Here is a 23,189-nt window from a genome sequence, read left to right as displayed (position 1 = left end):
GTCAATTCAAGGAGGAATTAGATTGTTATTGCTATATAACAATCAAGGTATGTTCTTAAACCTATTTACATGTGAATTCTGATTTCCATATGCTAGAATTAGGGTTCAAAGTCTTGGATTCAAAGTATGTACAATAGAGAAACCTAGATCCGAGCTTTAGGGTTTGTATGAGCACATAGGATGTCTTATGACCAAAACCCATCAGTGGTATCAGAGCCATGATTGGTTTCTATTGTATTGATGCTTGATGTAACTGAAAATCGTGTTTTGGCCTCACTGTTCGACCTGACTCGGCGAGTCACTCTTGGACTCGGCGAGTCAGCCCTACTCGGCGAGTTCCAGAGGGTGACTCGGCGAGTCGGTGCGTCAGACAGTGCTTATCTCGGGATTTCTTGCTGTTTTTGCATTGGGATAATTACCTTATCATGTTAGATTAATATTAATCCGATTATATGATATATTTGACTATATTTTTAATCTAATTGAAGATATTTATCAATTAATAAGATAATTGTTTCCTTATAAGATAATTGATTAATTACTTTGGGTAAATTGATAAATTGTTTTGCAAGAAATCATCAAATATGGATAATTATGTGATTAAATGTTAATTTGAATTATTTGTTATTTGATCCTTGTTGTTGTGAAAAGTTTCATATTTGGCCCTTTAGGTTTTATAGTTTAAATTTGAACCCCAAAAGTTTTGTTGTTTTGAAATTTAAATAGTTGAAACCCTAATGTTTTGAAAAAGGTTTCAAAACTTGCCCTCAAGTTTTGGAATTTAAATTTTGATTAAATAGTTTAATTTTGATGCATATTTAAATTCTAAACTCTAATGTGTTGAAATGTTTCAAAACTTGCCCTCAAGTTTTGGAATTTTGAAGTTGATTAAAAGTTTAATTAGGAATGTTAAATTCTAAAACTAGTATAGTTTTGAAAAAGTTCACATCACACCCTTATGGTTTTATTAATTAATTAAGGTGTATAATTAAAAGAGATTTAATAAATCCATAAAAGTTTAGGTTAACCACTTAATTAAAAGTATAATTGTTATAGTTAACCACCTAGTATTTTAAAAGTGTTAAAATACACCTTATACTATATATAACATTAAAAAGTCTAACATTATATATATGTATAACTAAAAGTCAGTCTTACCGTTAGTAGGCCTCATTCACGAAGCTAGTCTATAAGGGGTGTTTAAGGAAATTGCCTATAAAATGGCGATTGAATGGGTATCCACTCTTACCCACCGCACTCTTGACTAGTGGAGGGTCGTTAGCCGAACGGGTAGGATAGGACGAAACCTTCCATTATAAGTATAATGAAATATAAAGTAACTAAATGTTTTCATAAAATTCCCAATATTAGTTACTTAGGCAAAAGTGAATTGATGCAATTCCATGAAATTACACTTTGTGCCCTTGCAAAGACGTTAGTGGAGCGTGTGTGGTTAACCGGCACACTAAATGGGTCTGAGCAAAGGTAGCAAAGGGTGACTCAATGTTTGTCATAGTTCGGTGGAGCGTGTGTGGCTTACCGGCACATCGAATAGGTGATTGTAACATGTGAGGGCACCATGTAGTTTGCATGGTTATTCACACCCGCTTTGTGATCCTCGGCATCCCAGTCACAAACAAGAGGGGCATATCGAGATATAAACATGCCATTGAAAGTTCAATGTATCTCAAAGGATCTAGGAGTTTTCATAGATTTAAAACTTAAATTTCCTTTTCGTTTTTCATGGTGGAAATTAGTGAATCGTCATTCACTTACCTTCAAATATTCTGCAACTAGATTACGGCATCCATTTTCTAGGTTGTAGCGTATTGTGTTGGGTCCTAGCCTTGGAATTTCATTTGGGTGATTTACCAAGGACTCAATCAATCAACTAACTTGAATTCGTTTTCTCCCGTTTTGTAGATGTCAAAGTTCGACAACTATGGTATTCCCAAATCCCGTGGAACAAGCATTCCACATGAAGATGATATTCCACGATTCGATCGAGGATCAAGAAATCATGCTTCACTTCCTCCTCCTCCTCCAATTATTCTCCCTAACCCACAAGATTGTAAAATTAAAAGGTTCAATATCACTCAAGCCCGTTTGGCAAGTAAACATAAAGAAGGAAAGTCGTTGTCTGTGAGGAAATGGCTGTTGATTGGGTTCTTCAGTCACTTCCTAACTCGTATAGTTAGTTCGTAAGAGAGTACTATATGATGAACCATGACGTGACCCTTATAGATCTCACCTCTATGCTTATTGCTGCCGAATCAGCAATGGTTTGGCGCAATAGAAAAGCAAAGTTAATTGGTGAATCTGCCTTCAAGACCTCTATGGATATAGACAATGGCAATGGAAGACATGCAATGATCGAAAAGTTTGATCATAAGAGAAAGGCGATGTCTGAAGTAGTTCCATGTGTTGTTCCAAAAGAGTCAATTTGCTTTATTGCCAAGAGAAGGGGCATTGGAGACGAAGTTGCCCTAATTACCTAAGAGATCTAAGAGATGGGAGAGTCAAAGGTATGACTGCACTTTAGGTAAAAATCCACTATCTAACTCCGTTAAGCTCCTATTCATTGATTCTTAATACATAATGTGATAAGATTGCATTTGAATGTTTTGCAGGATCGGTGAAAAGAATGGAAGCTTGGTGAAAAGAGCAAGATGAATCTAATCACAAGGAATGGATCTTGATCGCATGGACTTGAAGATTAGATTTTGAGCTTAGATAGTTATGATAGAGTTGTTAGAAATTTTCCTTTTGAAATACATAGTTTTCAATGGATTTTGCAAGGACAAATGTTTTCCGCTGCTTTTATAAAATAAATTTTCGTTTGACTTACTTATTTATTTATTTGTTTGCAATGAAATCGTTATGAAAATTGGTGTTTGCATATTTCTACAACAAATGGATATGATTCTTATTTATGGTGTTTATCGAAAAGTCGAGAATTTACCAAATAGGGAGAGTTTCTCATCGCCCAAAGTTTCAATCGGACAGAAATTTGGAATCATGCAACTTGGTTGCATGATGAATGAGAAATTCATATTTGGAAATTAGACCAATTCGTTGACAAAGTGTCAAGTGAAGGACTAGGAGATCAAGTACACAAAGTAGCGTGTTGATCATGACCACCATAAGAGTAACAATGATATTCGTCATGATTTACTAAAGGTTTAGTAAATATGATTATACTTACAAGATTAAGTGTAATTCTGAATTGATTAAAGGGTTTAGATCAATAGCAGAATGAATAAGAAGAATCAAGTAGGCAGAAAGATAAAAGTTTCTCCATTCTAAGAAGAAGGGAGAGTAGCTTTTATGCTTTATGATATGTCTTAATGATTAAGAACCATATCTCAATTGATCCTCTAAGTGAGTCTTAGTACAATTGTATGTCTAAGAAGAGGAATCAAGAATTGAAGAAATGGTTAAATCAATAAGTCAATCATACTTCGTTCCAAAACAAGTCTTAAAGTTAAGATTGTGACAATGAGTGAAAAGTATTAAGAAGGTTTAAAACATTCATTAAATGTGGTAAGTTGTGACAAAGACCAACTAGGACCAATTTATGAAGAGTTTTGATAAAAGCTACACTAACTCTTGAATATTTGTTTGTCAAGAAATGGTTTTCGACAAGAGAATCTTATATGTCAAGGAGTCAGTGGGAGTCTTAATGGTCTTGAAAGGTTTCAAGAACAAATCAAATAAACCTTATCAATCGTCACTAGCACACGAGTTGAGGTTTACAACCTATCGTGTTGACATTATTTTGATTCTGTGCCAATCCAATCGAGTTAATTATGCATGTGAGTTCTATGAGTACTCATTTTGAACGCATAAAAGGCAAAGCACCTTAATCAATGAAAGGTACATTGATAGGAAAGGGTGAGCTACTTAACTACTTGGAAGACGTGGTGGGCAGCTGTGCTACCATGAGGCAAGAAATCAAGATTAAGAAAGTTCGATCCATATGAGTTTGAATTTGTCGTAAACGTTGGTTTTGACAAATTCACATGGATAAGAACATTTACACCGTTTAAAATCTAAGTGTCATAAGATTTTCTCCTTCATGAAAATGATTGTGAGGAAATGCTTTCACTAAGAAAGATTTTAAGAAGATAGTGATTGTAAAATTGCATTCTCGAATTCAGTTATGGTTACGGCATCCCTTTCCATAATTTGAATTGTGAGGTTTGGCAATTAGTCTTAATTGTTTAGACACACATATGAACTATCGAATGCAAATGTGTATAACTTCAAAAAAAATCCTTGATAAAAGATTATCAAAGCACTAAGTATTAGAAACATGAACTTAAGAAATTCAATAAGCATTGTTTTCTGAAAGTTAAGATGTTTATGAATACATGTCGAAGCTAGTGGGAGCATAAGTGTTATGTTTTATAATAATCATCATGATAGTGGGAGCATAAATGTTATGATTGTATGATTATTAAGGAAAGTATTGCAAGGTTAGCAATATTAATTATAGAAAACAAGAGTCATGCTTTGCAAAGTTGTAAGAGTTGAAAGGTTGTTTTGCTATAATTAAGGGAGAGAATATTATGCTTCATTTCAAATCTAAAGGATTAGGTTGAGAAATGTTAATAAAATTAGTTAAAGGTACAAAGTGTGTTCTTAAAATTTCGATTATGATTACGGCATCCCTCTTCACAATTCGAATTTTGAGAACATAGCAAATAAAACATTATGCGTCGTGTCCCATACGCTTCGGGTATAGGATCGATTGCAAATGCTTTAATGTTTGACCATTCTAAAATTTTCCAAATGTCGAGCGCATTTAGAGGGAAAAGGGACTAGAATTGGTTTTGACTAAAATAATTAAACAACTATCAAAGGACAATCCAAGTTCGACGAGGATTGGTTGCTTGTGAGTAGTTGGAAGTATACTATTGGAAAATATGGAAATGTTTCCATATTGGATGGACCATATCGACATCATTATGAATAGATAAGATTCTATTAAGAATGGGTTGTCATATGGGACATATGGAAGTGTGTCCATATTGGGAATTGAATATTGAGAAATCTATGACTAGATTAAAAACTTCTATGCAAAAGGATGTTCAAAGAAAGTACTTTGAGTGAGAGACATCACATCTATGGAATTGTCTTGTGACAATCTCCGATAGAGGACTTTGTAATATCATTGGCAATAGTCTTTGTGACCTTGGTGCAGTGACATTACGAAAGGATAAGTTGCATAGAATATTAGAATCTAGCATATTCTATAAGTAGCAAGAATTTGATATTCTTTGACTTATGAAAAACGGATTTGGAGTTGTGAAATGAGAAGGATTGGAAATGAGATCTATTTCACAAAGTAAGAACCATAGGTAAACATTGTGTTCATGCTAGGAGCATGAGACAAGTGTTGGAATTCAAGTAAGAAGTTGATTAACCGAAACGACAAATAATGAGTAATCAATATGGTGATAAATAAAAGGCGTTTTATTTATACTCAGAGGTTTGAGGCCATATGGGATTAGTATTATTCTTGTGTTTCACATTTGCATGTTTTGACTTCCAGAATAATTGAGTTTATTAAGAATAATCGAATTATTCGAACGGGCCACAGTCGTTCATATGTTGGAAGTAGATATGAATGAAGACTGTTGTGAATTGGTGTGTGGAATGTCTAGAAAAGTATTAGACATAAGCAAATGTTTGCTGCAACGTTCATGAGTGCTTATGAATGAGATTTGAGCATTGGATTAGACCCACGCTCACTTGGATCACTCTATGGATTGTATCACGAGTGATTGGTGAGACGATAACATCTTATATTCTTGAAACCGAGATGTGTGAGTTGTATCTTGCAAATCGGTTGCACATTGATAATATGTAAACGCACCAGTAACTTGGTGTTATAAAACATATTGTTGTGTGTGATTCGGTGAGTGAGTGCAAGCAAGCATTGTATCAAAGTTTATCCGTTCCTTTTATCCAAAGTAGGATAAAAGCGATATCTTTGGGCCCCTCGATGGTTTAGTGATGACAAACGTAAATGCTCGGCCGGGCTAGGGCTAATTTGATTTGTTCAGTTAGTCTGTCGTCATAAATCAGAAATCGAGAAGTAGTACAAAGAGAATGATTTGAAATCATATCTCATATGATATCTAGAATGGAGGAATATATGATCCCTTATCTAAGGACACGCGTATTTGATATGATCAGAGTTGACAGCGGCTTTGGAAAGCTACGATTGCAGATCGGGATCCGAAGTCGTACGCAGAATAGTTGTTAGACTTATCCAAGTGGGAGACTGTTGGATTAGTGTCTAAGTCCATAACTATTTTGGTATGTACTTGACCTGATGGTGCATGGTCCTTTTGGGTTGCCTTCACCAAAGCAACTTGATTGGAGAAATTAATAAAGAGAGAGAGAATAATATGATTTATTAATATGTTATAAGAATAATATATTAAAGGAGAAATCATATTTTTTTAATTAATATTGGTTGATAATTAATTAAGAATTAGTTTTGTGATCAAATGTAATTAATTAAACTAGAGGGGCTGATTTGTAATTATGTGATAGTTACAAAATAAGGTAAGGATTATCTTATATGTATGGTGAACGAATTTAAGGTTGGAAAGCCTTAGAATTCGAGTATGATAAGGATTCAAGGATTATCTTATTGGTTGCTTAATGGATAATCAACTAGATAAGGATAATGACTGAAACCCTATCTCTACACCTATATAAACAACCCCAAGGCCATAAATTCGTGTATCCCTTCCCAAGAAGTCCTAGATACGAATTCTAACCTCCCTTCTCTCTCCTTATACCTTCTCCACTTGCTTATGGTGTTTGTAAGCCATTAGAGGAGTGACACTTGTGACTCTTTGCTTTCCAAGGTCAATTCAAGGAGGAATTAGATTGTTATTGCTATATAACAATCAAGGTATGTTCTTAAACCTATTTACATGTGAATTCTGATTTCCATATGCTAGAATTAGGGTTCAAAGTCTTGGATTCAAAGTATGTACAATAGAGAAACCTAGATCCGAGCTTTAGGGTTTGTATGAGCACATAGGATGTCTTATGACCAAAACCCATCAGCCTTAGCCTAGGGGATGATATTGATTGGTATTATCTGCTATTTGCTCTGTATGTGCTGAGTGGAAGTACCTAGCTAGAATCTTTTAGATAAAGTCTTGAGGTAAGGAGTAATCTAGGAGAGATACCTAGACGAGCATTTGAGGAATCTACTAAGAGAGTAGTTGGAGATTCACGAGAGGTAGGATTGCCTGAGTTCGGTGATGTCTTTTGATTTATGAAAAGAGCGAGTGGAGTGGTATAATAGAGTGGTTTCACGTGTTGGTTAGTCGATGCCCAAATGCACCTTGCTTTCTGCTTTGTGGAACTCTCGAATGATGGGAGTTAGCTATTAGGTGAATACGATGATATTTAGGAGGTAGCTGGTTGGCATCACGAGGAGTAATTCAGCTGCTGATGGCAGAGAAGTGTGAGAACCTAAGGAGTAATTCTAGTTCGAGGAGTACGCTGTTTAGAGGTAAGTATTAACCTGAGAGCGAACATGTGTAATCGAAAGGGTGATCAAGACAGCTAAGCAGCTACTTTGAAAATCTAGGACGATCCGTGTGGAAAGTATGGGTAGATGTGGCAGGTAGTATGGGCCCATACTACTAAAAGCAGAGGACCCATACTCGAAACAGGGAGAATTCTGGAGGTTCTAAGTAGTAGGATGAGGAGAAACAACATGGTTTGGGTAACATGATTCGTAGCAGAATGTGTTTTCGCCTTTATCAGTTAACCGGTTGTGATTATTCGGACTGGGAGTGAATATGGGAAATTCTGGGGCCAGAAGGTCAAGCCGGTTAAGCATAAATGGAGTATGCCCTGGGTGGGAAGATTTGAGTTTGGATCTCGAGGGTTTTGACTGGTAAGGTGCCAGTTGAAGTCACAAGACTCAAATAGGGGCGGAGATGATGCATCGTGGAGGATTGTAGTCTGAGTTGAGTGGTTGGGTGCTGGCCTATGATGTCAAAGTTTTATATTGAGGATTACATTGTTCATGCTTTCCATTTTGAGAGGATGGGTGAGTGACCTTCTGATGTCAAATATTACAGGATGACCCCATAGGGCACGAGGTAGTTGCGATATTAGTATCAATAGTATTTTTGTTGTATGAGAGCATTGGGTTACATTCTTATGTCGGGAGGGAGTCATCAGTGGGGACTGTGAGCAACAAGGGCTCGAGTAATCCTTGTTTGAGTTTGGTAAGTCATATACTGACAACTATTTCAGGAAAACGAGAGGAGTATATCGAGATGACGGTTTTCATGGCTATTCAACGAATCGACTATGGGAGTGAGGTCTCCCGTGCTATGTCGATTCTTATAGTGGGGTGATGATTGAGGATTTAGAGAATGAAGTGTGTGATATTCCATTATTTCCAGAAAAAGAGGAAGTGTTATCCTAGGACCGTCGAAATAATTGCAGATGCATCCGGATGAGGTTCTGGGTGACTGGAGGTAGCCAGATTGGAAGGATTCCGAGGTTTTCATATGGGGTACGGGGTACTTGGATTTATTTTGTCATTTTCTAGAAAGTAATTGAGTGCTACGTGGTACGTCCCCTAAGTCGGGAATGATACATCTAGAGAGCTAGTCTGTAGTGTGGTTGTTTGGGTATGACATTGGGTGATTGTTCGAACCCTAAATGGGGGAGAACTGGGTATTTTGTTGAGATGATCAACAATTTGTTCAAGTTATGATGGTTACAAGATTTGGGTTATGGGGATTTACGGTACAGGCATATGAGACCTGGGTTTATTAGTGGATGAGGCGAGGTATAGAGCTAGGTGATGTATATAGTGTGTGTTCGGGAAAGAACGAGTGTATCCAAGGTGGTTAGTTCATTAAGGTCCAGTTTCGATTGTTTAGATTTGCTAGTTCGATGTATACATTGTTATCTATACTCCGGGAGGAGCAACAATTGATTTGTCAATTAGTTTCAGAGTTGGTATAAGTCACTTTTGCATGGGTTTTGATCAGTAAGAGGATGGGGTTTCATATTGTCGTCAACGTGTTCTTAGTTATTGACGATTCCTCCGTGTTTCAATTTGTGAGTGGAGTATTTCGAGGTTATGAGTTGTGCGAAAAGGAAGATCAATGGCCATAGCAAGACATTATGAGATTATGTGATGGTGTGTTACGGTATCCGAGTATGATACTGTGAGTGGAAGATCAGTGGTTGATGCAAGCGAGCATGAGATTATGTGATGGTGTATCGGGGTATCCGAGTATGATGCCCTAAGTTGATTGGATTATTTTGAGACTCGAGTTTATGAGATGGAAAGTGGAGTACCGAGTAACTATTGTTCCAGTGGGAACCCATCAACTAATTGTCATCGGGCGGGGATTGTCCAAGAATGCGAATTGTATCGAGAGAAAGTGCGTTGTTGCGACAATTTTCGTCAGGAGTAGTGATGCTTAGTCTGGGTGGGTGGGTGCACCTATCCATGATGGATCGAGGAGCATAAATTTAGTGAATGCAATATGGTGATGGCTTAATGATGAGATTGTGGGGTGGTAAGAGAATGGAAGGATCCAGGTGGCAGTAGTCACTATGTAATATCAGGGAAAACCATAGGGAGAGCCCGACCATGGCAAGCGAGTGAGTGATGTAAGCCTGCGCGGAGCCGTAGCATTCACGAGTCAGTAAGTGAGTGGCGTAAGCCTGTGGGGGCCGTGGCATTCACGATTCGGTGTGAGAGTGTCGCAAGTCTGCGGGGAGCCGTAGCACTCATTAGTCAGTAAAAGAGTGCTATAACATTGTGGGGAGCAGTGGTGTTCACTAGTCAGAGCATGACGCAGAGGACTTCTTAGGTTTAGGTAGCCTTGGCGACTGAGTTTTTAGGAACCTGGTGGTCGGGCTAGGGGCGATACTGAGCTCTACATGATGCTCATGATCCATTATAACTCAAATTAGGGACAGGTTGTCACAAGTCGGAAGGAATTAGAGAAGTAATGTATGTGTAGATTCGTGGATCACGGGTCATGAGTTGACTTTGGCCCTGTTTGTATAAAGGATAGATGAGTTGAGATTTTAGGTTCCTGATGGATTTCATTTTGAGTGGTTATGGTTTGCATATGATGTTCTAGACCTGGGAGGGTCGGTTCGTTTGATTTGAGAAGGACCACAGCACGCATGAAGTTAGTGAGGGTTAGACAACAGAGGTCGGAAATGATGTGAGACTACAAATCGGTTGTAATATAGCTGGGAGTAGAGAGAACTTAGTTGTTGCATGTACATGTGGTTGGTTGAGATAACTTTATTGGATTGAACGGCTGGGGTTATGCTCGAGCTTGTGGCCATGCCGTTCAAGTTGTTGGGTGTGTAAGGGATGACTAGGAAAGATTTCGAGGACGAAATCTAATTTAAGTGAGGGAGAGTTGTAACATCCCATATATTAAATAAATAAATAGATAATGGTTAATATGAATAATAATCATAAAGTAAATAATATTTAGCGGGGTGTTGGTGTTGGGTAGCCAATTGATATAATTTTAGAAGTTGGTAAATTATTGAGACTTAAGTTGAAAAGATTTGTGAGGCTCAGGGGCTGAATGGTTAGTTTTGGATTTATTATGAAAAGAATTATAGAAGTAAGGGCTAAAAGGTAAATTTTGGATTTAAAATGAAGAGATTTTGAATAGGAGGGACCGATTCTGCCATTTCGCTATCAAGGTTGTGTGGAGCGGGTTTTAGTATCGTGCCTTCCATTCCCGTGTGATATAGTGCCATTAAACAAACCCTAACCCTAAGGACTAACCAACCGCCACCACCTTGGAAGTGTTCTTCAGTCGCCGCCCCTGCTGTGACCGAGCACCACCCTACTACTGCAGCCTCACCATCGGTCGTCGCCATTGCGACACCTACTGCCGGAGACGTGAAGGAAGCCGGAGGAGCCACGGAGAACGTCACCATAATACCGGAAATGCTGTGGTGGTCGAAGAAACCACCGGGACCGAATTTTGAAGCCTTGATTTGTTGGTGTGTTGGGCATGTGCGAATGGGAAGTTTTCGGTAAGTCAACACGCCACCACCTCCTCCTGTTTTTGTTATTGTTGTGTATGCGATGTTGTTTGGGGTCGTTGGTGGCCTTGGGACACCGTTCTTGTGCTTTCGGTCGTCACCTGCCACCTAAAGTGGTTGAGTTGAGTGTACATCGGTGTTCAACTCATGTTTACGAGCGTGTGTGTGTTTGCTCGACTGGGGACCAAGATAATCCACCACCACCGTGAGGTGGTGGTTGTCGCTCCCTACCACTGCATGCCACCGTGTGGGTGGGTGTGTGTGTGTAATGTCGATTGATGTTGTTTGAGCGATGTTATGGTCGGAAAAGTAACCACTACCATTGGAAATGGTGGTTGCCGCCACCGACCACCACCGCCCGGGGTGATGGTGGGTGGTGCCCGATCTAGTGGAACCCTAATGGGCCTAAACACTTAATCTTGGACTAGGCTGCTTTGCGATTGGGCTAGAAAACCCTAATTTTGGGTTTGTTAGTTTGGATTTTACTAGGACCCGCGGTTGGACTGTTAGATTGATACTATGAATTATGTTTGACTTCATTGTGTGAATGGCCTAGTGGAGTGATGGACTTAATGGGTTAAGTGAGAAACACTTAACTCTAATCGTCATTTTATGTGAAAACCCTAATTTTGCTTCAACCTTTCTATTGGGCTTTGGTGTTTGGGATCTTGATGGGCCATCCAAGATCAATCATGTGGTCTAGAATATTTAGATGGGCTCTAGGGTAAGGCCCATATGATGGTTTGGGCCCAAATTGGAAAATCGGGCCATTAGCGAACCTTTGAGGACCCATTTGGTATTAGGCCTTGGTGGGCCCAATGGGCTTAGGTTATTTATGGGATAAGTTGGTGGACCATGTTTAGACTTAATATGTGAAGGTTTGGTCTTAAATCCTATTGGGGTTAATTGTGGGTTTGGCTCAGTATTAGAGGTCCGAGCTCAACAGCAGCATTTATAGGATATGTTCGCTAGCCGAGGTGAGTCTTCTCACTATACTTATCCGTGTGGTGATTTATGATCGGAGGGTCATAGTACATTATAGACCGTAGTGACTTAGTACATTGTAGACCGGTGGGTCTTAGTACATTGTAGACCGGAGAGTCTTAGTACATGATAAACCGGAGGGTCTTATTTGTTTACAATGTGATATGTGATATCATGCATTCTGTCTTTGTGACTTATGCTGTTATAGTATTCTGTGTATATGTTGGTCTTATGTGCTTATACTAAGATATGCGATATCACGCAGTCTGTCTTGTGATTTATGTTGTATATTATTTTGTGCATTGTGGAGATATGACCAAAGGGTCCAATCCGAGTTGTGGGACCGGAGGGTTCCCACTGAGTTAGGACCGGAGGGTCAACCCGAGTTGTAGGACCGGAGGGTGTCACTAAGACACATTGACCAGAGGGTCTTATTTGGGTATAGCTATTAGAGGCTTATGTGATGTGTGTGGTATTTTGGGGAACTCACTAAGCTTCGTGCTTACCGTGTAATGTGATATGTGTTTCAGGTATTTTTTTAGGATCACAGGTAGGCGCCGTCGCGCCGACTTGATTGTACACATGAGATAGAGTTGTGTTTCGAGGATCCTGGATTTTATTCAAATAATTATGAACACGTGTTTTTGATAATTGATATATATTGAGATTTGTGAGATGTGTTGATGATAGTTATGTGATTTTAAAAATGAAAATTTTGTGTGAAAATTTATGGTGTTACAGATTTGAATTCGACGAATGACACATACCAAAGATGGCAACTGTCAACCTGTATTATAACTCAAAAACCTTAGCATTATCTAGCGTCATAAGTTGACAAACATAGCGGACCCCTACCATTATCTGGCGACGTGTCGCCACTACCTCTGCAAACTCATTGTCTTCGCAAAACTCTGGTGGTAATCAGCAGGTAATGGTAGGGAAGTGAAGACGATTGCTCTGATGATCGTCCAACAGTGAAGGCAGTGACGACGACAAAGATAAAAGGGAAAAAGGTATATGTGTTAAAAGATATGGGTTTAGTAGGTGGGATACAGATCACATGGTTTCTTTTTGTCTTTTTTTTAATTATAAAAACGTTAAAGTAAATAAAAAATGGAAAAAGAAAATGTGAAGGGAAAATCTGTCGTTTTAAATATTTAAAAAAAAAACTCAGACCAAAACCACAACAGAAAAATTATTTTGGACCAATGATGCTAGTCCAAAATTTTTTGGACCAAAGTGACAATTTTTGACAAAACTATATGGACTATTTTTGCAATTTTGCCTTAATAACATTTTTACCAAAATACTCTCTCATTATTATTTAACCAACTAAGCATTTAATGGAACATTAAATGCAAAGTAAGAACAAAACTATCATTTTTATGGTATAAAGTTAGTGGTAACTAATGTTTTATTAATCTGTGTGTTTTTGTCTGTGGACAATAATTTTGGGACGAAGAGAGTATCTCTCAGTAAATGCATATGTAAGAAAATTGTTATTTGTTTGTTTTTTTTTATTTGGATTCTGATTTTTGAAAAGAAATCAATCAACAATCTAGTTTACTAATTCGATTTAGGTACGACACAATCCAAAAGTTCAATACCAAACGAAATTGGATGTAAGCACAAAAACAATATCTACTTTTACGCTTAACTTCAAATTCTCGTATACGTTTTGTCTGAACTACAATAAAAAGGAAGAAATTCTAGTGACAAGCCATGGTTGGCATTGACCATGGTGCATTAGTAATCCAAGGGGTTCTAAAAATGACGAGAATTTTGGCGGATATCAAAGGAAATGATTATAATACCACACCCATAAAAAGGCACCATCATCTCAATCATAAAAAGGCAAAGAGATAAAACCAAAAATTGGATATAAATTAAACCATAAGCATTGGCCACACATTTCAAAGCAAAGGACGAGGATTAAAACAAAAACGTAAATCACAAAATCCAAATTCCCCATCCATGGTTCTCACAAATGCAAAAAATAAAAATAAATAAGAGTGATAACATGTCATGATGACTCATCTAAGAGATTAACATTCAAACAATCATGTGGGAAATACCACCACTCATCTGCAGGAAAAAACCTGCCATGTCCACCTCCATTCGTAACATCATATCTCGGGTACTGTGACCAAGGTTCAGCCCACAACTCTGGTTTAACAGCAGCACTATGACCTGCTTGGCTGATAAAGAAACCATGTTCGTTTCCTGCATCTTGAAAAGGCACCCATTCCATTTCACCAAAGTCTAGTTTATAAACATTGATCACATCTCTGAATAATCCTTCCATCAAAATCATGTAAAGGTTTTCACCACAACTTACAAATTGCGAGGAAAATAAGTTCAGATCAACCAGATGATTGTTGGTTTCCAGTAATGTTACTGTCACTCTGAGCTCAGGATTAAGTTTGAGTTCACATGCATGATCATTCTTATAGTTTAAAGTATATATCTTCCCCTTAAAAACAAGTAAATCCATATAAGAGTTGAAGTCGAAAGTGGAGGAAACACAATTCCATGTTCCCTCATCCTCTATAGAAAACCATATTTGCTTCTTGGCTAACATAACAAACACCAATTTAGATATTGAAGGTGAATATACAAGGACAGAAGTGACACCTGATACATAAGCAGACACCCAAGGGGCAGGAGGGAAAAAAAGTTCATGTCTAGTGATTGGATTCACAAGCTAGAAGTCCTTGGTTTTTATCCTGAACAAGATCAAGTAACCACAAGTAAATCCACAACAGTACATTCCAGCAGAATGCGTTAGTGTGGTTTTGAACTTTCTTCTTTCATGGTCCTCTAGGCAGGATTTCCTATCCTTATTAATACTACGGGGAGGGATCCACATCAGCATTGGTGGTTTGGATGCCATAAAACTTTTCCTGTTACTGTTACTGAGTGCTACTGATCTCCATGACTTGCAGACACCAATAAAAGCAACAAAATCGATGACCCCCAGTTGCATCATAAATAATAAAAGCATGTCATGATTGAGGTATGACCAAAATCCCACATCATCAGTCTTGATAGTCTTGCTTTTAGACGCATCTTCATCATTCTGGTTTCTAGTCACTCTCCTTCTCATATCCATTTCTACATTAGCAAAAGACAAATTAAAGAAAAAGAAAAAAATCTTGGTAACATGCAAACTGCACGTAGTCTTACAACGCTTGTAAACAGAAAAAGAGAAAACAAGCACAAAAATGAACAGGATCCGCAAGTGATAACAAACACAAATAAAATGAACAGGATCCACAGGTAATAACAAACACAAAATAATTACAGACTACATCATATACAATCTAATTAGCAGTTCTACAATGATAAATGTTCTTAACAAGAAAGGGTAGATCAGCTATTCAGCCACATGGTAAAAATGTTCCTTTATGAACCAAAAAGAAGGTTCTGACTACAGCGATATCTTTCTTTACCCTAAGGCTTTTTCTAGTGTTTATGCTTCTTGTAATCCGAAGCAACAATACCAAATTCAAACAAACCCTATATCACTTAAAAGAAACACTATATCAATTATCCAACTATCATAAGACATCATATATAATCAAAAAAACTTAAAAGACCACATAATCACACAATTAAAACATATCAGGTAACATGAATACTTATCACAACAAACAAAACTCAAATTAGTAAACAGTTCAAAATGCATTTCATGAAACACATAAAGATAACCAAATCGTCTAAACTAACCTGGGTGACGCCCGATCGAATAAACTCCGATTTGAAAGAGAATCAAAAGATAAGGGTGAGATGCGTGGCAAAAGGGAATAGCGAATACCGCACGAATGTCACTACTAGAAAAACGTTAATATAATACAGGGATATATAATACGGGTAAAAGGTATCCCGTACTTGAAAATTTGGAAACGGATTAAAAGTATATTCAAATACGGCTAATTACATTCAAGTACGGCTAATTATATTCTAGAACGGCTAATTTAGTTTTAAGGTCTTAAGGAGATTTGGACGCTGGAGGTGCTTTTTTATAGTCATAATAATGCTCGGGGTCTTTTATTAGTTAATTTATACTTCTCATACTCCATTTTCTCTCTTAGGCAACCGCTTAATTACCGTTTCAAAAAAAAAAGGCAACCGCTTAATTACCTTATTACCCCTTTTTCCTCTTTCTGTCTTTTTCAATTCCTCGAAATGATGCGCTGAAGGTTTTGAATGATAAGGTGAACGATTGTCCGACATAATTCGCCTTTTTAAGCTCTATTCCTTAGCTTACGCTGAATACAGAATTGGTCCGCATTGTGGCCTCTCGCCCTGAATCGCTGACTCTCCCCCACTGGGAGTACGAACCCTCACTAACTGCAGCTCACAATCTATCACCGCCCCATTGGGGTTCAGCCAATCCATGCCTACTATAACCTTATTCCCTCGCAGGGGAATAGGGACCAAGTCCACCGGAAACTACTCATCGAATAACTGTAGAGAACATCCTATGTGTACCCTCGCAACCCTAACGGTCCTATCAGCTGCTATCTCAACCTCAAGTGGACAATCTAGCTCCCCTGGAGCTCTGCTAAACCTTTTGCTAAGCGTAAGAGAGACGAATGATCAGGTAGCCCCCGAATCAAACAATATTGTAGCTGAAATGTCGTTCACTGAGAACGACCCTATACAAAACATATAACCATAAGAAACAATCAATAATAAATGCAGAGATAAGGGAGAAATACGTACCCGTCACCACGTCAGGAGTCGCTCGCGCCTCCTCTGCTATCAGCTGAAAAGCCCTACTCTTCGCCACCAGCATCTCAACTCGGCCCTGACGACCATCTGTAATCCTCAAAGTAGCAGTGGCAGGTGCTGACACCTTCTCTGCAACTGCTAAACTCGGACACTGGGACTTTTTATGTCCCCTCTGATTGTACTGAAAGCAAATCAGATCTGATGCCGCAATGGCGATGGTAGTGGTTGTATAATCTTTGCTCATGTGCCCAGTCCGACCGCACTTGTAGCAGCCGGAACTCCTTGCCTTGCACACCCCGTCTTGCAATCTCCCACACTTGCCACATCGACTATGGCTCTGCTGACTCTTGGATCTGTGATCTGAAACCTTGGGCTTTTTGCCCGAACCCCCTGTACCCGAAGCCGCCTCCGGCTTCCTCTTCCTCTCCATCTCAAGGTCAATCTCTCTCTCTCTCTCTCTCTCTCTCTATCTCTCTCTCTCTCTCGCCCTAGCAATCATGTCATACAACGGTTTACAGTTGGACCGGCTCACAAACTAGTAGATATCACTCTGCAGCATCACAAGCTGGATCGGCTCATAAACTCGTCGAGTCTGTTCTTAAGGTATGAAGATTGCCTTGGACTCACCGAGTCAAGGCATTAACTCGCCGAGTCCCTTCATGAATGAGTCTGATCTCCGACTCACTGAGTCTACCTATAACTCACTGATTCCACTCGGCATGAAACATAAAAGGGGAAGAAATCGGGGACTCGCGACTCGACTCGCCAAGTCTGAAGAACAACTCGCCGAGTCGGTTGCATGCAACACTAGTCTGATGATTCTGCTCAAATCTAAGGCATCCAACTTATAGATCTGGGTTCATAAAGCTTAGTTACCACGTAAAGTTTCCAACTTTACGTGTACATATGCATGAAAAGGGATTTAAAGGCTAAAAAGACACTTAAAGGAGTAGATCTAGGGCTTTCAAGCAAAATGGCTCCATAAAGGTGTTAGATCCACGACTTAGGGACTGAAACATGGCTAGACCCGAAGGCCAATCACCCCAATGTGATCTCTCTACCATAAATAAGCTAAGGAATGGATTAAATGGTCTAAATGTGATTCACTAATGGAGAATCAAACATAGAAACAGAGGGAATCCGATTTTTACCTCAATAACTCTGCAATAGATGCAAGATCTTGGATCTCCTTCTACTCCCTTGGATCTAGCTTCCTTCTTCTCTTCCAAAACTTCAAGATTCACACAATAAATGCTCAAGGAAAGGTTAGGGTTTGCTAAATGATGCTTTGAGGGTGAAGGGGACGAGGTTGGGGCTCATAACATGGCTTAAATGGGGTGCAAAACCCAGGGATTTAGGGTTTCATTCAGACTGATGGACTCGCCAAGTCCAGGATATGGACTCGCTGAGTCGCCAACTTAAACGTGCTCGAAATCCCGTTTCTACTCGACGAGTCGGGCTACTGACTTGTCGAGTCCCTCTTGAAACTTGAAGAAATAATAATACTAAATAACATACCAGAATCGGGGCGTTACAATTAGATAGTACAATTGTCATTGTTCACATCAAGTAGATTGTTTAAATATTACATATCCATATCATAAATTGTTTGAGAGTCACAAAACAAAACGTCCTAACACACTTGGTAACTTTGTTCAGCTTATCTGTTACCTGAGAATACAAATTTTTTTTGAAAACGTCAACATATATAATGTTGGTGAGTTCATAAGTATGTTTGATATAAATTTAGTTTGTATCAGTTGTAAAACCCAGAAAATCCGATATTTTCTGAAACGACAATTGTTTATGCAATAGGTGTGATGATCCATAGGTATATTCGTGAATGATTTCAGAACGTGTAAAATGATATGTTTCTCATAATAATTTCTTGTATTATAGTTATTGAAAGTACGAGTGAATAATGTTGTTTCCCCGGAAAACCCGATGTTTTCCGATAAAATAGTATGATCGTTTTGTATTATTATATCGTCACAACGAATGAATATGATTTCCCATGATTACTTAGATGGTATTGGATCTCTATGTGAGTCGTTATATCCATGCATCATAATGACTAGTTCGTCTGTCTTGGCATTCTTGCAAATGCCGGTATTAAATTAAGATTTTGTCACCCTAGACTGGCCGAGTCTAACTGTAGCGAACAACTTAGGTGTAGGGGAGTCACCCCCGTATAGATCTATACACAAACTCTCGCTCTCCATCTAGGAGACTTTGATTATAACTACAAAATACGACCGACACTTATTTGTGTCGTCCGTTATTATTCACTAAATCCAAATGAAATTGAATAACCTTGTTTAACAACCTGATTTATGTTTACTCGAATAGAAGGTAAGCCTAATAGACGAAGACAAGAGGACTACGAGGGCCCACTAATCATGTATGTTATTATAGGCTGTCGAGTATCTGACGGACACGTTAGCCCATCACTCATATGATTGAATTGGACCTTACTAGCAATGCAAATGGGCCACTACGACCCAATAGCATGAAAAGGCCATTGAGGGTCCATTAGGCATGAAATTGGGTCACCTGAGACCCAATAAACATGTGTATATATGTGGGACCCAATAATCATGATATTGGGCCACAAAGGCCCAATAACATGAATAGAAGGTATTTGAGCCCAACCATTGAATCGTTTATGCTTTATCGAGTTTATGTTCGTATTGTTGGTATTTTCTTGTCTACTAAATGTTTATTTCACTATGTTTAAAAAAATAACTTAACGTTCGAATTATAACGAAGCTTTAGTTATATATATATATATATATATATATATATATATATATATATATATATATATATATATGGGAAAAGTGAATATACCCTTAAGGGTATATAACCTTAGGTACCCAAACACTCCATAATACGTCGTTTTATTTGATATATTCATTATAATGTTTTTAAACTTCAACCCCTAACTTGATTTACTTTCAAAATTTTGAAATTTCACTATTATCTTTCTTTTACATTGCATCATTCTGCCGAACACTTACTAGACTATATACATTGTAGGTGAAAATGAAAATTATGTAAGAGGAAGATAAATGTGTAATTTATAAAAATAATGGAAGTAAATCAAGTTAGAATTTAAATTATAAAAACATTAGACAATTAGAATGTATTATATGATACAAAACAACGTAGTATGGTATGTTTGGGTACCTAAGCTTATATATCCTTAAGGGTATATTCACTTTTCTATATATATATATATATATATATATATATATATATATATATATATATATATATATATATATATATATATATATATATATATATATATATATAATCATGCGTTATAAAGTCTATATTTTTAACCCAAACATTTATAATTGCTTATTTGGCCCAAAAACATTTAGATTTACTATTGTGGCCCATTTTTCTATAAAAATGGCACTTTTTAGTCACTTTTTATGAAGATTTACATTTTTGGTCCTTAAACCATTTTTTTCTTGACACTTTCCACCCAAACTTTATTTGAATAGTAATTTTAGTCCAAAGCTATTTGCATTTGTCATTTCCAGCCTTTATTTGTTAAAAGTTGACATTTTTAGCCGAATTTTCGTAACTTATACAATTTTGACCCGAAAATCAAAAACTTTGCATTTTTAGTCCAAATTTGGTAATAGACTCATTTTTAACCACTGAAAAAGTTTATTTGCATTTTAGACCCATAGTTTGTTGATTTTTCCAATTCAGCCCCTCAAAACCTCATTTTTTTCGCAACCTTGGGCCCAAAACTCGTTAGGCCCAATTTTAAGCCCATTAAGCTAAAATTTATGTTTTTGACCATTTGAAAAGTATTATTTTCATAAAAATCAGGTTTTATACAAATAAAAAACTTATAACCCTCATAAAACCGACAATTTACAATTTACACCCAATCTTTGTTATTTTTGCAAAAATGACACTTTTAAGGTTCTTTGGTTTTGTTTTTCACTTTTCAAACTCAAGGACCCTTAGATCTATGATGTATGTTGTTTACTACGTTTTTGTTTATGATTCTTTCACCATTTTTGCTATAGATCTCGAAATATAACAAATACTACATATTATCACAGCCAAAAACTAAAGAAATCACATATAGTATGCAAACACACATAGATCATCACTTAATACTTGTATTCTCCCTCCAAAAACAAGTAAAAACCAAAAACAAGGGGGGTATGAACTCACCTTGCTTAGTTGTTTCGGTTTTGAAGAAGATATGAAGAAGATTTTTGGTCCTATCAAGCCTCCTTGAGTTGATTTCAAACTTAAGAAGCTTCTAAGGTGTTCATGGAATAAAGCTTTGTAAGAAAGAGTTCTATATGTTGTAATGGAAGAAGATGTTTGTGTTTGATAGCACTTACCAAAGATTGACAACACTTAATGAAGATCCTTGAATCCAAGTTAAATTTTCGAGATTTCTTTGAAGGAAGAAGGAAGATGATCTTTGAGAGTAATGGAGAGAATTTGTGTAATGTGTGTGTGTTCCTCTAGGCCGAAGATAAGAAGAGAGGGGAGAGAGAAGTGAAATGACCATTATGGATGTATGTTGGTCTATGCATGGGGATATGAAGGGTAATATGGAGGTGGCACCTCCCAAAGTCAACTCTCCCCATAATACTTCTTTTCCCATTTTTTGTATACTTGGGCCGATATTTAGGCTAGGAGGAAGGACGTAATTTGATTTGGCCCACTTCTTATATTGGTTCGAAATTATTAGGTCCATAAAGAAGTTTTCGGCCCGTTGGGACTTTAGGGTAGTTTACGGCCCAATTTGCATAAAAGAATAAGTTTTATGGCCCATTAGGGCTTATTGGATTTGTTATGGCCCAAAAAGGCCCATTAAGGTAAACCAATTCATTTTGGATTCATCATGGCCCAAAATGTTAAGTTTTATGAAAGTGGGTCCAATTAGGGCCCATTTAAGGGTCTTAAGCCCAAAATAGTCAACTTGGAAGCTTATTGGTCCATTAGGCCCAATAAGGAAATCCTAGTCCATAATGGACTTAAACCAGTATTTTTAGGCTTTCCATTCTTTTGTTGACCATTTGAAGTGTTTGATGGAATTTTGTTGTTATTGAATAAACATCATGCATACTTTCAAGTTTTAGTCACAAATGTTACTCTTGTTAATGTTTACAAAAACCTTAGAATTCCTAGTTGTGAGAATTAAGGAGCTAAAAGAAAAATTGTTGAGTTAAATGCAAGAAATCCTATAATTTTCATGTTAAAAGAAACCACAAGATTTTATCATTAATAAACAACATAAATGCAAATGTAGTCCTTGTGTAGTTATGTACAAAAAGTTTTGGATTAGCACCACTAGTCTAAAAAGTAACTATTGTTGCAGTTCTAGTCCAATTTTTTGTAAATAAAATAAAATGACAATTATGCCCGTAATATTTTATTTTTTTGATTTCTTTTATTTACTTTTCAACTTTTCTAATTGAAAAAAAAAACAAAAAAAAAATTATATCTACCCCCTCCTAATAACCCACCCAACCCCCTCACTCTTTACTAAATTGTCCACGTTGATTCCTGGCACGGTGCCACCTGTGGTACCATCAGTACCTATCGGACCACCACTATCTTGTTGGAACTGCCATTTCCGCTAGAGCACCACCATCTCTACGTCATATGTTGTCAGGGGAACACCTTCTCGATGGATTTAGAAAGATGAAGAAATATTGTTCTAGATTTTGTAACCAGGAAGTTAGTGACAAAGGAGGTTTGACGATATAGATTTGAATCCGACAAATAACACATACCGAAGATGGCAATTGTCAACCATTATTATAACTTGAAAACCCTAGCATTATCTAGTGTCGTAACTTGACAAACATGGCGGAACCCTAGCATTATCTGGTGACATTTCGCCACTGCCTCTGCAAACTCATTGTCTTCGCAAAACTTCGGTGGTGATTAATAGGTAAGGGTAGGGAAGTGAAGGCGATTGCTTTGACGATCGTTCAACAGTGAAGGCAGTGAAGGCGACAGAGATAAAAGGGAAGAAGGTGTATGTGTTAAAAGATATGGGTTGAGTAGGTAGGATACGGATCAGATGGTTTCTTTTTCTCATTTTTTTAATTAGAAAAATGTTAAAGTAAATAAAAAAAATGAAAAAAGAAAATGTGAATGGGAAATCAGTCATTTTAAATATTTTCAAAAAAAAACTGGGACCAAACCATAACAAAAAACTTATTTTGGACCAATGATGCTAGTCCAAAATTTTTTGGACCAAAGTGATATTTTTTGTCAAAACTACATGGACTATTTTGCAATTTTTTCTTAATAACATTTTTACCAAAATACACTATCATTATTACTTAACCATCTAAGCATTTAATGAAATTGTT

This window comes from Lactuca sativa, chromosome 2 (assembly GCF_002870075.4).
Source record: "Lactuca sativa cultivar Salinas chromosome 2, Lsat_Salinas_v11, whole genome shotgun sequence".
NCBI lineage: Eukaryota > Viridiplantae > Streptophyta > Magnoliopsida > Asterales > Asteraceae > Lactuca > Lactuca sativa.
This window is presented reverse-complemented; position numbering follows the sequence as displayed.